Raw genomic sequence first — 15337 nt, 5'->3', positions numbered from 1 at the left:
GAATCCAAAGCAGGCTTCAGGCTCTGAGCTGTCAGCACAGAGGCCGACACAGGGCTCAAACTCACAAACTGTGAGATCATGACCTGAGCTGAAAGTGAACAGTTAACTGACTGAGCCACCCAGGCTCCCCTATTCATTTTTTAAAAATAATTAATTTATTTTGAGAGAGAGAAAGAGTGAGCAGGGGAGGGGCAGAGAGAGAGGAGAGAGAGAGAATCTGAAACAGGTTACAAACTGCCAGCAAAGAGCCTGATGCGGGGCTCGAACCCACAAATCATAAGATCATGACCTGAGCTGAAAGTGAACAGTTAACTGACTGAGCCACCCAGGCTCCCCTATTCATTTTTTAAAAATAATTAATTTATTTTGAGAGAGAGAAAGAGTGAGCAGGGGAGGGGCAGAGAGAGAGGAGAGAGAGAGAATCTGAAACAGGTTACAAACTGCCAGCAAAGAGCCTGATGCGGGGCTCGAACCCACAAATCATAAGATCATGACCTGAGCTGAAGTCAGATGCTTAACCAACTGAGCCACTCAGGCACCCCATGAAAATCTTTTTAGTTTCAAAAAATGATACAAAAAAATAACTCCTTGTTCATCTGAGGTTCCAATTCAGAAGGTATTCTGTAATTTTATTTGCAAAATAAACCTGGCCACCCAGGACCGGGGTCCTATGGCAAAGAACCTGACACGTGGGCAGCAGTGCTGTAAGGTGTCCAGCAAAGGTCAGGGCAGCAGCGCCTCCCTTGGGTACCTGGTGAGGGCTGCTGGGCCCTTTTAACCCAGGCCACCGTCCAGGATGAAAGAGCCAGTTGAATCCCAGATGTCAGCAACCCCCACTCCCCAGCCCCCACCTCCTTGCCCCAGGCCATTGTTGCAGGGTGACCCTCAGGCTGGGTTCTGGAGTGGCAAGGAGACTGAGTCCATGGAGAGGAGGAGGAATAGGGGAACCTTCCTTTCCCCAGGGCCTCTTCCTGCAGCACAGCCTGGCACTGTCTGCCTTCCCTCCCCCTGCTTAGGAAGATGGTTCCCCCATCACTCTGATCACCTTTGCTGGACGGGGCTGGTGGGCAGGCTGAATGTTGTGCAGGGCTGGTGGGCAGGCTGGGTGTTGTGCGAGTGGGGTCTGCACCAGGTTTCCTCCTCCCCTTTCTGCCCACCTGGCTGGGTCCTCATCCTCCTTGACCTGCCTTCACGAGGGGCAGTCCCTTCAGCCTTAACCTTGAGCTTGGTTCTCTCTCCTGACGATCTCATTCGGGGCTTCAGTGACCATCTGTAGGCTGAGGACTAAAGCAGGACATTTTTTTTTTTATCCTGCCTACTTAAACCCCAAGGGTATTCTGACCTGCTGTACTGGGGGTCCCCTCAGCCTGCTCACCTCCTCTCCTCTCTCTGACCCTTCCTCCCTCCCTCTCTCTCTCTGCCCTTCCCCTTGGTCCCTCCTTCTCCCCTCTCCTTCCCTCTCTCCCCTCTCCTTCTCCCTCTCTCCTAGTGTTCCTCAACTATTCTTTTCTTGTAATGTTTATTTATTTATTTTGAGAGAAAGAGAGAGAGAGGGAGAGAGAGAATCCCAAGACACAGGGCTCCATCCCATGAACCTGTGAGATCATGACCTGAGCCAAAATAGAGTCAGATGCTTAACCGCTAAACTGACTGAACCACGCAGATGCCCCTTCCTCAACTATTCTTTCCTATCTCTCTCTCCATTTCTGTCTTATTCCCAAAACTGCTCCAAAATTTCTTCTGGATTCCTTAAGAAATGTAGACAAACTATGACGGCTCCACCCAACAATGGAAAATAAAACTGATAGGTAAACCTGCAGGGTAAAATTTATGATTGCCTTAAAACTCTTGGAAAAGTCAGCTCTGCTTGACATAATGGAGAGCTGCAAAACTCAATCCAGGAGACTGGAACTCGTAGAAATACAAGTTGCAAAAGTATGTATAAACTGACTGATGAAGAAAATTTGGTTTAAAAACTAGACTGAATAAAATTAAATTAAGAACTGATAGCCATGGGGCTCCTGGGTGGCTCAGTCAGTTAAGCGTCGGGCTCTCAGTTTTGGTTCAGGTCATGATCTCATGGTTTTGTAGGTTTGAACCCCGCATCGGGCTCTGTGCTGACAGCGCAAAGCCTGCTTGGGGTTCTCTGTCTCCCTCTCTTTCTGCCCCGCCCCTGCTCGCATTCTCTCTGTTTCTCTTAAAATGAATAAACTTCAAAACAAACAAAGAAACAAAAACACACCTGGTTAGAATGGCTGTGATCAAAAAGACAAAAAAATAACAAGAACTGATGAGGATGTGGAGAAGAGGGAACATCTGTGCACTGTTTGTGGGAATATAAATTGAGGCAGCCACTACGGAAGACAGTACGGAAATTCCTCGATGAATTAAAAATAGAACTACCATACCATCCAGCCATTCTACTTCTGGGTATTTCTCTGAAGAAAATGAAAACACTAACTTAGAAAGAAATATGGACCCCTAGGTTCATGGCGGCATTATTTATCATAACCAAAGGAAGGAAGAAGCCTAAGTGTCCATCAATGGATGAATGGGTAAAGAAAATGTGAAATACATGTACCATAAAATAGCCAGAAAAAAGAAGGGATTCTTGCCATCTGTGGCAACATAGGTGGATCCTGACAACAATACACTAAGTAAAACAAGTCAGAGAGAGAAAGACAAATACCATACAATCTCACTTATATATGGTATCTAAAAAAAAAACATAACAGGAGCACCTGGGTGGCTCAATCAGTTAAAGCGTCCAACTTCAGCTCAGGTCATGATCTCGCGGTTCGTGAGTTTGAGCCCTGCATCGAGCTCTGTGCTGACAGCTCAGAGCCTGGAGCCTGCTTTGGATTCTGTGTCTCCCTCTCTGCCCCTCCCCTGCTCTCTCTCTCTCTGTTGTCCCCGGCTCACACTCTCTCTCTCAAAAATAAATAAAATATTTTATAAAAATTAAGAAAAAAGAATAAACATTAAAAAAAATTTAATAAAAAAAATAAAAAACAAAAGCAAACATGAAACCAAGCTCAAAAATAGAAAGAACAGACTGGTGGTTGCCAGAAGCAGGGATGGGAGGGTGGCTGAAAGGGTGAAGGGGGTCAAATGGTACAAACTTCTAGTTATAAAATGAGTAAGTCATGGGGATATACAGTATTGAGTATAGCATGGGGACTATAGTTGTGAATATTGTACTGCATACTTGAAAGTTGCTAAAAGAGTACATCCTAAAATTTCTCATCACAAGAAAAAAAATCTTAACTATGTATGGTGACAGATATTAACTAGATTTATCATAGTGATCATTTTGCAATATATACAAATTTGAAGCATTATGTTGTATACCTATAACTACCATAATGTATGTCAATTCTACTTCAATAGAAAAAAAGAAGTTAATTTGTGGGGCGTCTGTGGCTCAGTCGGTTCGGTGTCAGACTCTTGATCTCAGGTCAGGTCTTGATCTCAGGGTTGTGAGTGCAAATTCATGGCATGGAGCCTACTTAAAAAAAAAAAATCAAATCGAAATATTTCCATTCAAGGAAACCACAGGGTTAAAATGCCTCTCATCTGTTGAAGACTAACAATTTTATATAACTGCCTGATCTCCAGACATAAATACACAGCTGCTCATGGAACATTCTCACCAAGACATCTCAAAGCCTCATCAAATATAGACGTCCAGGGGCGCCTGGATGGCTCAGTCGGTCCTACTTCAGCTCAGGTCATGATCTCACGGTTCATGAGTTCAAGCCCCACATCAGGCTCACTGCTGTCAGCACAGAGCCCACTTTGGATCCTCTGTCTCCCAATCTCTGCCCCTCCCTCACTTGTGTGCTTTCACTCTCTCTCTCTCTCAAAGAAATAAACATTTAAAAATATATATGTATAGATGCCCAAAACCAAACTGTTGATTTTCTCTATTAAACTGTTCTTCCTCTCAGACACCCGTCTTAGATGTCAGGACCATCACCCATTCAGTCACTCATGGCCAAGACCAACAACACGGGAATTGCTGCACTGAGGTCCAGGAGAGGACGGGATTTCAGACAGATGACCCTGATACTTGAGGCTGCTGTCGCCCTGGAAGCTTGTGCCAATTGGAAAGACGTGGCTGGGAGGGCGAGCTCACCTCTCATGGCCTTGCACAACTGGAGACAAAAATCAGAGTCAGGATGGGGCACCTGGCTGGCTCAGGCAATAGAGCGTGCAACTCTTGGTTTTCTTTAAGTTTACTTACTTATTACTTACTTATTTTGAGAGCAAGAGAGCATGAACAGGGGAGGGGCAGAGAGAGAGAGAGAGAGAGAGAGAGAGAGAGAGAGAGAGAGAGGGAGAATCCCAAGCAGGCTCCGTGCTCAGCGCAGAGCCCAATGTGGGGCTCGATCTCACAACCCTGAGGTCATGACCTGAGCCGAAATCAAGAGCTGGATGCTCAACTGACTGAGCCACCCAGGTGCCCCTTTTCCTCTTCTCATAAGGACACCAGTCCTATTGGATTAGGACCCCGTCCTTATGACCTCACTAAATCTTAATTCCCTTCATTACTAGGCCCACTGGAGGTTAGGGCTTTAATGTGTGGATTTGGGAGGGACACAGTTCCATCGATAACAGCCCGGACACAGAATTCAGCCCAGGGGCTGAGCGTGATGAGATCACCACTTCCCTCAGCAGGATAAAATCCCCCTGGTGACCCCAAGCCCGGCCCCTGATGCGGCTGCAGCTTCAGGTTTCCCCACAACCCCAGCTCCAGACATACTATTCTCTCTGAGTCACCCCCACCTGTACCCGCCCACTTCAGGGCCCCACGTGTGTCCCTCGGCCAGCATACCCTCACCCTGACCCCTAAAGGTCTTCCTGACCCCCCACACCAGGTCTGGCCCCTGGTTACCCCCCTTTGTGGCACCACTTTGACCACTGGCATGTCTTTTTTTTTTTTTTTTTTTTTTTTACATTTATTTATTTAGAGAGACAAAGAGAGTGGAGGATGGGGCAGAGAGAGAGAGAGAGAGAGAGAGAGAGAGATCCCAAGCAGGCTCCACACTGCCAGAGTGGAGCCCGTTGTGGGGCTCGAACTCATGAACCGTGAGATCATGACCTGAGCTGAAGTCAGAGAATGTGTGACTCTTGATCTCCAGGTTGTGAGGTCAAGTCCCACACTGGGTGTAGAGATTACTTAAAAATAAAATCTTTAAGAGGCAACTGGGTGGCTCAGTCAGTCACCTGACCCTTGATTTCAGCTCAGGTCATGATTCCAGGGTCGTTGGATAGAGCCCCATGACCAGCTCCTCACTGAGCATGGAGCCTGCTTGGGATTCTCAATCTCTCTCTCTCTCTCTCTCTCTCTTCCTCTCTCTCTCTCTCTCTCTCTCTCTCTCTCTCCTCCTCCTCTGCCCCTCTCTCCAACTTGCATTCTCTCTCTCTCTCTCAAATAAAAAAAAATGAAAAATGAAGAAAAAAAACAAAGTCAGGGGCCTGCCAAAGGTAGGGGACCAATAAACACTACATTGGGTTAAGCCCCAGAGGACTGCACCCTAGAAGTAAAGCTGAACTGAAAACCAGCCCTTCCCTGAATAGTAGTCCCACTCTGAGTCATCCTGGGGCAACATCATGCCCTAAGTATGAACTAACATGATCTCAGTTTGCTAATCCCTCCAGGCACCTGGCAAAGGCAATAGAAAATTCTTTTTGGCAAATGACAAAATCACCCCACTGCAAATTATTTCTACAAATAATATCACAACTGTAATATTCAACGTACAGAAACAACCAGACACGTGAGAGAAAGCAAGATTCCTTGAACTAAAACCATCAGAAACAACAGTCAACAGAAATACAACTGGAAGAATTCTGGACTATAAAACAAATTACATGTACTCTGTTCAAAAAATTAAATACCAAAGGGGCACCCAGGTGGCTCTGTCGGTTGAGTGTCCGACTTCGGCTCAGGTCATAATCTCAAAGTTCGTGAGTTTGAGCCCCGCATCAGGCTCCGTGCTGACAGTTCAGAGTCTGGAACCTGCTTCGGATTCTGTGTCTCCCTCTCTACCTGCCCCTCTCTCACTCACACTTTGTCTCTCTCTCTCTCAAAAATAAATAAGCATTTAAAAAAAAAAGAAATTAAATAACAAAATTGAAACTTCCAGCAAGGAACAGGAAACTATATAAAATTATATAGCACATGTATAAAAGGAGTAAGTGGAAACTAAAAAGTAAATTACAGGGGCGCCTGGGTGGCTCAATTGGTTAAGTGACTGACTCTTGGTTTTCGACTCAGGTCATGATCTCATGGTTTCGTGAGTTCGAGCCCCGCATTGAGCTCTGTGCTAACAGTGCGGAGCCTGCTTGGGATTCTCTGTCTCCCTCTCTCTCTGCCCCTCCCCCACTTGCACAGTCTCTGTCTCTCAAAATAAGTAAATAAATTAAAAAAATAAAAAATAATAAAAATAAAAAATAAATTATAAACTTAATGGGCTGATTTTTTTAAGTTTATTTATTTTTAAGAAAGTGCAAGCAGGAGAGAGGCAAAGAGAGAGGGAGAGAGAGAATTCCAAGCAGGCTCTACACCATAAGCACTGAGCCTCACATGGGGCTCAAACCCATGAACTGTGAGATCATGATCTGAGCTGAAGTCGGATGCTTAACTGACTGAGTCACCCAGGTGCCCCATTAATGGACTGATTTCACAGCAGATTTGACGTGGTTGAAGAATGAATCAGAGAAGTGGAAGACTGGTCAGAGGAAACAATCCAGAAAGAAGTATGGAGAGACAAAAAAAGGATGGAAAAAAAACAGAAGAAAAGGTTACAGATATGGAACCTACAGCAAGAAGGCCTCACATACCATCTAGTTTCAGTCCCAGAGGAAAAGAAGAAAGAGAGAGCAGAATAGAGGCAATGTTTGAAAAGATGATGGTTGAGAATTTTCCAGAATGGGTACAAGATATCAATCTATAGATTTAAGAATTCAAACGGATCCCAAGTAATCTCACGATCCGTGAGATCCCACCCTGCATCTGGCTCTGCGCTCACAGTGAGGAGCCTGCTTGGGATTCTCTCTCTCTCTCTCTGCCCCTCCCCTGCTCATGCTCTCTCTCTCTCTCTCTCCAAAAATAAATAAATCAACATTTATACAAAATGGATCCCAAGCAGAGTAAATAAAAAGAAATCCATACCTTGACCCATCATGGTTGAAAATGTAGAAAATCCAAGACAAAGAGAATAGGAAAAGCATCCAGAAGAAAATGATAGCTAATAGTGCTGGTCATTTACTTCTTGTGTCTCAGGTCACAGCTACAATCTGTTGTGTGGTGCTGGGCTAGGGTCTGCGAATGGCATTTCCCAGGCCCCCTTGTCAGATGACCTCCTGTTTGGTTCTGCCAGTGGGAGGCACTAAGGGAGATTAGCCGGCAGGGGAAGGGGATTCCTTCCTGTCTCTACTTCCTGCTGGCTTTACTTCACTGGCATCCAGCTCCTTTCAACACTCCCAGCACTAGCCACACCAACCCCCTTGCAGGTCATAGCCCAAGCCATCAGGGTCCCTCTTCTGGGGGTCCCCAGAAGGGCTTCCTTCTCCAAGACTCTAAGTGCTGTTAACCCTGCCCCTTCCCTCTTCTCTTCCCAGGTCCAGGGGTAGAAACTATAAACCGGGGCAACCTCAGTACCCTCTTTTGCTCTTTGGGTCTTCCAAAATCTGTGCAATCCACTTTGTGTATTATTTCCCCTTTGTTTGAAAAAACTAGCATGGTTTACGTTTTCCTGAGTGGACCCTAAGGGATCCAGAACTCTCTAAAGGAGACACAGAGAACATGGTAGATAGCATCTTTGTTGTCAATTATTTGCCACCAATCCCTATGGGAAGCTAGTATGTTTCCACCCTGGTGACATCAGGCTTTGTCCGGTGACCTGCAAGGGTAATGACACGTGAGGGTAAGTAATGCCTGTTGCTACTTTTCAGTAAAGGCTTTAAGAGCCATCACATGATTTTGCCATGGCTCTTTTCCCTCCATGCCAGGAGCCAAGCATGTCCCAGGGAGGAGCTGCCGCTGACACCACAGGGCATGGAAAGTGAGCCAAAAATAAACCTTTGTTGTTGCAAGCCAAGGAGATGTAGGGGGATGTTTGTTACCGCAGCACACGCTAGCGAAACCTGCCTGCTTCACACAATTTGACTGCATCTCACTCCTTAACAGCAAACATGGGAGCCAGCAGACGGTTAACCAATAGCTTCAAAGTACTACAAGAAAATTACTGGGGCACCTGGGTGGCTCAGTCAGTTAAGCACCCAACTCTTCCTTTTGGCTCAGGTCATGATCTCACGGTTCATGAGTTTGAGCCCTGCATCGGGCTCTGTGCTGACAGTGCAGAGACTGCTTGGGATTCTCTCTCTCCCTCCCTCTCTCTGCACCTCCCCTGCATGCTCTCTCTCTCTCTCTCTCTCTCTCTCTCAAATAAATAAACTTAAAATTTTTTTAAAAGAAAATTACCGCCAACTTAGAATTCTATACTCAGAGAAACTATCCTTCAAGAAGAGACACCAGAAAGACATTATCAGACAAAACCTGGGGGATATGCCATCAGCAGACCACTGCACATTAAAAGAATCTAAAAACAATTTTTTTTGTTTGTTTTGCAGAGAGAAAATGATTGAGAAGGAAGATCATGGGCACAGGAAGGAATGAAGGACAAAAAACACAGCAAATATGCGGGTCAATCGAGCTGAAGACTGACCATATGAAAGAACAGTGGTAAATAAATACAGTGTGCAGTGCTTGGCTGGATCCTGTACCAGAAAGGGGTGTGAGTGGAAAATCTGGTTGAACCCAAATGAAGCCTGCAGTTTATATTCCTGCACCACTGTTAACCTCTCTGCTGTCATCATTGTGTTGTGGTTATGTATGATGGTTTTACTTATTTACTTATTTATTTATTTATTTATTTATTTATTTATTTTTGAGAGAGAGAGAGAGACAGAGACAGAGTATGAGAGGGGGAGGGGCAGAGAGAGACACACAGAATCCAAAGCAGGTTCCAGCCTCTGAGCTGTCAGCACAGTGCCCGATGTGGGGCTCAAACCCACAGACTGCGAGATCATGACCTGAGCTGAAGTCAGACGCTTAACCAACTGAGCCACCCAGGAGCCCCTTATGTGTGATGTTAACACAGGGAGAGGCTCAGTCAAGGATATCAATGAACTTCACTATTTTTGCAACTTTTCTCTACGTCTAAAACTACGTCCAAATAAAACAGAATCATCGGGGTCTGTATTGCCGGGTGGTGACCTCTGTCCAATCCTGCTTCCTCCCCTTTTCTTTCATAGATGTTTCAGCCCATAAATTCCTGTGCTCCAAACCCCACCTCAGTGTCTGCTTCCCAAAGGATGGACCCACAACAAGCTGTTCATTAGGTTGTGTGACCTTCCCACTGGCTCATCAGGTGAACTAACCCCACCAGCCTGGAAAGCCCCCTGGGGCTGGCAGCTGTATGCAGAATAAGAGGCAGGTACAGGGAGTGACCCCCACGATGTCCACACCGCACAGGGCATGACCTGCCAAGGGCATGATAAACACGTGCCTGGAGGACCTTGCCAACCACGTGAAGGTCTGTGTGTGGCCTGGATCTCCAAGGTGGTGGAGCTGGTGGGAGGAGAGCTGCTGCCCAGGTAGGTTCGGTTGGAGGGTGGGGTGGGGGCGTAGCAGCGCCAGGCAGGTGAGGGTGTGTAGGAGCCTGTCTGGCTCTCCTGGGTGGGGCTGGGTAAATGTTTGGGTACATGGCTCTGTGAGGCGGGCCTGCCTCGGGTTGGGGCTGGAAGCCAGATGGGCAGGCTGTGTCGGGCACATGTACTCAGCAGGCTGAGGAAGCAGGAGAGTAGGAGCAAAGGAAAATCTCTGCCTCAGCAGAAGACACAGGGGAGACAGTGCTGATGTTCAGACTTCCAAGGTCGGGGGCGCTTCATGTAGCAAGGCCCAGGGCAGCGACGGCTGTGCCCCAGGCTTAGCTGACCAGCTGGACATGGGTAGCTGGGAGGGCGCATGAGGGGCTCACTGGGCGGGGCACCTGGGCAGCTCAGTAGGTTAAGCATCCGACTTCGGCTCAGGTCATGATCTTGAGGTTCGTGGGTTCAAGCCCCGCGTCAGGCCCTGTGCTGACAGCTCAGAGCCTGGAGCCTGCTTTGGATTCTGTGCCTCTCTCTCTCTCTCTGCCCCTCCTCCCTCAAAATAAATAAAACATTTAAAAAACATTGAAACAGTGCACACTGGCATCTTAGCCAATTTCTCCACAGACACATGAATCCCACAGGTGACAAAAGGTCACTTCTCTTCCTGGCCTTTCCTTCAGGGGAGAGCTTCCATTCTCTCTCAGGAGAGCAGTGTTGGTGGGCAGGGGGCCCAGCAGAGAGGACCATCTGTGGAAGGCCATGCCTGGCGGACCCCAGGGAGTCTGAACCCTTCAGCTTCGTCTTTGGCCATTGTACCTGAGCAACCACACACCCTTAAAATAAATGGCAGTTACAATTTAAAATGTGTGTCCACACTGAAATACTGCTGGGTGAAATACCATAATGTCCGGACTTTGCTTTCATGTAACCTGTGAGCGGGGGTGGGGCCGGGGCGTGGAGGGAATGTTTATATGGAGATGAATAAAACCCTAAAGCAGGGTGATGAAGACCTGGGAGGGTTTTTATTCTCCTCTATGGGCCTTTGTGCATATTTGGAAATTTCTGTAATTAAGCTTTAAAAGTAATCTGGATGAAGTCCTTGCTCAAAACGAAATGACTGGCCCCTACTAGTGTCTTTTAGGTAACCCTGGAACGTAAGGATCCAAGTTCACTTCAGTGTACAACTTTTTTTCTTTCTTTTGTTTTATTAAATTGCTTTTTAGAAAGAGAGCATGAGCAGGAGCAAGGGGCAGAGGGAGAGAGAGGGAGACACAGAATCTGAAGCAGCTCCAGGCCCTGAGCTGTCAGCACAGAGCCCGACACCGGGCTCAAACCCACAGACCCTGAGACCATGACCTGAGCCGAAGTTGGACACTCAACCAACTGAGCCACCCAGGAGCCCCTTTCTTGTGCTTTTTGAGTGTAGCTGACACACAATGTTGTATCAGTTTCAGGTGTACAGCATAGTGACCTGACTTTTTTTCTTCCTTCATGAATTTTGTAAATTGTGGTAAAATACATCTAACGTGTAATTTACTGTCTTAACCATTTGCAAGCGTGCAGTTCAGTGGTGTTAAAGCACATTCACGCAGTTGTGCGACCGATTTCTAGAATCTCTTCATCTGGTCAATGCACGGTTTTGCAGTGACTTCCCCAGACTTCTTGCAATTTCCCCCCCACCCCCTTTCCCACCCATAAATCCCTTGGACAGAGGGACTGGAGGCCAGGTCTCCCAAATTCCAGAGCAAGGTGCCCTGTTAACCATCTGGGCGGCAGATGTGGGGCCAGGCCAGCTGGCCGGTGACCAGCCGGTGGGCCAGTTGGGTCGCCTGGACTTCCGGCGGTGTTGGCACTGCTGTCCTGGCTGGCTCCTGCAGGTCTGAGCTCTCTGCCCCAGGGCAGGCCCCTGAGCAAGTCCTGGCAGCTGTCAGTTTCCACCCTACCCTGCAGGCTGGAGCTGCCCCGGTCATTGGGGGGTGGGGTGGGGGGGTGGGCAGAAGGGATGAACCGAGGCCCCTCCCTGGCACGGGTGACTCAGGAAGGGCAGTCCTGGGCCCGGGAGTCCACTTTCACCCCAGGGTGTGGGGCACTCTCCCCGGGGCACGGTGTCAGGGCCCTACTGCCTCGATCCCGCCAGCCATGATGCCCCGCCATGACACAGATCTCCTGGAAGGGCTGGCAGCAGCTGGAACGGGCCCCTACCAGCCAGCCTGCTCTCTACGAGGTATGAAATCCACAGGCTACCTCTCCAGAAACGCCCCGCTCTCTTCCCTCCTCCCTCGGGCCAGGGCCTGGCTCTGCTCCAAGGGGACCAGAGAGGATGAGAGAAGGCAAGGAGTGAAGGGCAGGTGGGGCACACACCGCTGTCAAGCCCTTCCTTCACAGTGGTGCCATTTCATCCTCCAGGCGGCTCTGCGTGTTCACACGAGGAAACTGAGGCTCAGAGGGCACCAGGAAGTTACAGACTGGGGATTAGCGCCAGGCCTGCCTCTCTTCCTCCTTCTCCTGGTGAGAAAGAAGCGATACAGTGGCTTTTTGGCAGATGGTGTGTTGGAGCTGAACACGGCCAACTGTCAGGCCCTGGAGGAGGTCCTGGGGGTCTATTCATAGACCAGAGACCAGTCGCTGTGCATTCAGGGCTTACTGTCTCCAGAAGGTGACAGACAGAAGATCCACAAACGCTGTACTGCCGCAGGGATGGAAGATGGGGGCAGTAACCTTGCCTTGGACGTGGGGCGAGGGACACAGCAGGTGCCATTAATGGGTGCTCCTAAGGACCAGCCCTAACAGATGAGGACACTGAGGCGGTTCCCAGTGCAGAGGTGCACAAGACAGGGGCAGAGGCCAGGCCCGAGGGGGGGCATGGGACTAGTCCTAAAGCTGGGATGCCACCTTTCAAGAACACGAGGTTGAGGACAGAATGTGTGGACTGGAATGCACCTTCTGGGGCAGAGTGGGCGACAGCTGGGAGCCCGAGCATGGGCATAACTGCTGCAATAGTCAAGGAGAAAGGTGACAAGGCCAGAGGTGGCAGGCAGAGAGAAGGGGACAGTCCCTAGTCACCATGGGTAGGCTCCGGGATTTAAAAAAAATTTTTTTTTTAAGTTTTTTATTTTGAGAGAGACAGAGACAGTGCGAATGGGGGACGGGCAGACAGAGAGGGGGACAGAGAGAACCCCAAGCAGCCTCTGCGCTCCTAGCACAGAGCTGGATGCAGGGTTCAAACCCACGAAGCCATGAGATCATGACCTGAGCAGAAACCAAGAGTCGGATGCTCAATCTACTGAGCCACCCAGGCGCCCCTAGGCTCTGGGATTTTGAAGTCCTGGCCACTCTCAGGCAGCAAGGATGCACCTACTCTCTAGCCCAGGGAGACAGATCAGAGACATCGAGAGTGCATGCTGGGTGGGGACACCACATGGCGTCCCTGGCCACTTGAAGACAGGCCCCATGAAGCACTTTGTCCTTCTGACAAACTTGCCTCCTTTCCGCATCAGGAGAAGTGGAGACGGATAAACTAACATTTACAGATGGCCACCATCTGCCAGGAACTGTGTCGAGTGCTTCACATTACTTCACACGATCTCCTTTTCAAGGTGAGAAAACTGAGGTGCAAAGAGAGAAATTAAATGGTCCCAGGTCAGCCGATTCAGGAAGTGGGTGCAGCCAGGGAGCTTGCTTCCCTTCCCCTGGCCTGGTGCCCAAAGTGCCGCACCCCTTGGCATCACTGTGGCTGAACACAGTAAGCCCCATGTCTAGGAGGCAAGATACCCAGCTTCCAGGCCCAGCTCTGCCAGGAACCAGCTCTGATATGCGTTCTGGGGGAGTTTTTCCATCAGAGGAGGTTGGGCTGAAGGTACCCCAGGGTTCAACGTAATGCTCTACGGTTTATGCCCTAAGGTTCATGTTTGTGAATGTGCACAGGAAGGCATGAGGGTAGAGGGCATGGTGCATATGGAGGTGGACAAGGAGGAACTTTCTGGATTGGGACCAAAGCTGCCTCTCCCTTGGGGCAGTGGGTCCCCTCTGCCCTGTACTGCCCATCCAGGGGATCAGGACAAACTCAAAGGGCTCAGAGAAACCAGGCAGGAAGGAGCACCTGCTAGGCCAGCTTCCCAGATTGGTGGGAGGGATGGGGGGGGGGGGGGTGATGTCCTTATCAGCCTGGAGTCTAGACCTATGCAGGAAGTGGGAGACAGATAGCCAGGCTGGAGGGGGCATGGTCAATTTTGTTTCTTTCTTTTTCTTAGCTTATTTTTTTATTTACTTTGAGAGAGAGAGCGAGCTGGGGAAGGGGGGGGGAGAGAGAGAGAGAAAGAGAGAGAGAGAGAGAGAGAGAGAGAGAGAGAGAGAGAGAGAGAGAATATCCCAAGCAGGCTACACACTGCCAGTGCAGAGCCCAATGCAGGGCTCGAACTCATGAATCATGAGATCATGACCTGAGATGAAATTTAGAGTCAGACCCTTAACCGACTCAGCCACCCAGGCACCTCAATTTTGTTTCTCTAACAAGAGTTCTGTTAGAGGGATAGAGCCAGGCTGCTCTCTGCCCCTGCTCCAGCCCCCCTGCATTCTGCACCCAGTCCAGTTCAGTGAAGGGGTTCCAGCTCCCTATGCAGCAACCAAGGTACCCCCCAGCCTCTGCTCTGCTCCCCTCCATTGTGCAGCCACTTTCCCAGGATTCCATTCAGCCAGGACCCTCCTGCCCTTCTCCCCTCCCCTCTCCTCCCTGTGTTTAACATCTCTAGGCTCCAGAGTATTTTCTGATTTCTTTCCCTCCTGTTGGGATGTTCCAAAATACTGAACACCCTTCCTCTCCCACCTCCCTCTGGCAGCCTGGTACAGAGAAAGAACATTGGACTTGGGGTGGGGGAGTGGTCAGAAGATCTTGGATAAGGTGCTGTGTTTTTTGTTTTTAATTAATTTACTTTTGAGATTAAGAGAGAGAGCACGCGAGCGGAAGAGGGGCAGAGAGAGGGGGGACAGAGGATCCGAAGCAGGCTCCGTGCTGACAGCAGAGAGTGCAATGCCAGGCTCGAACTCACAAACCATGAGATCATGAACTAAGCCGAAGTTGGACGTTTAACCTACTGAGCCACCGGGGCACCCCTATAGGCTCTTGACAATGGTGAGCACCCTCCTCCCTGGAAATGCCTCCCACCGTTCAAGTACCACCTCAAAAGCGATTTCCCCAGTGAGGCCTTTCCACAGGTCCCCAAAACAGTAAAGTGTGTCCTTGTGCTAAATTTTTATCTGTCCCAGTGAGTAACCCTACCAGACTGGGGGCTCCTCAAGAGCTAATATCCAAAGTAGCAGTGATGCGTTTTCTTAGAGATGAATCCTCTTAAATTTGGCACCCCCATTGTTAGTAAATGGGTAAGGACAGCACAGAATCCAAGGGATTGCAAACTGGTGACCCATGAGCCAAGTCTGATCCACGGGTGACGTGCTTTCTTTTCTTAATTGTGGTTAAATTCACACAACGTCAAATTAACCATTTTAAAGTGTCCAATTCAATGGCATTTAGTACACTCACGATGTTGTGCAACCACCACCTCTCATGTTCCAAAACATTTCCTCATCCGAAAAGGAAACTCCATGCGCATTAAGCGTCACTCATTTCTCCCTCCCTACAGCCTCTGGCACCAATCTGCTTTGTGTCTCTAGGGATTTA

The 15337-nt window shown here is 48.9% G+C and overlaps 1 long non-coding RNA gene across 1 annotated transcript in view; it reads right to left on the bottom strand.

The window, feature by feature from the left end:
• LOC122216413 overlaps window positions 1-15337 on the bottom strand; it is a 28152-nt gene that overhangs the window by 11932 nt on the left and 883 nt on the right. The window lies entirely within an intron of this gene.

The sequence above is a fragment of the Panthera leo genome, chromosome A1, assembly GCF_018350215.1.
Source record: "Panthera leo isolate Ple1 chromosome A1, P.leo_Ple1_pat1.1, whole genome shotgun sequence".
Lineage (NCBI taxonomy): Eukaryota > Metazoa > Chordata > Mammalia > Carnivora > Felidae > Panthera > Panthera leo.
This window is presented reverse-complemented; position numbering and strand designations above follow the sequence as displayed.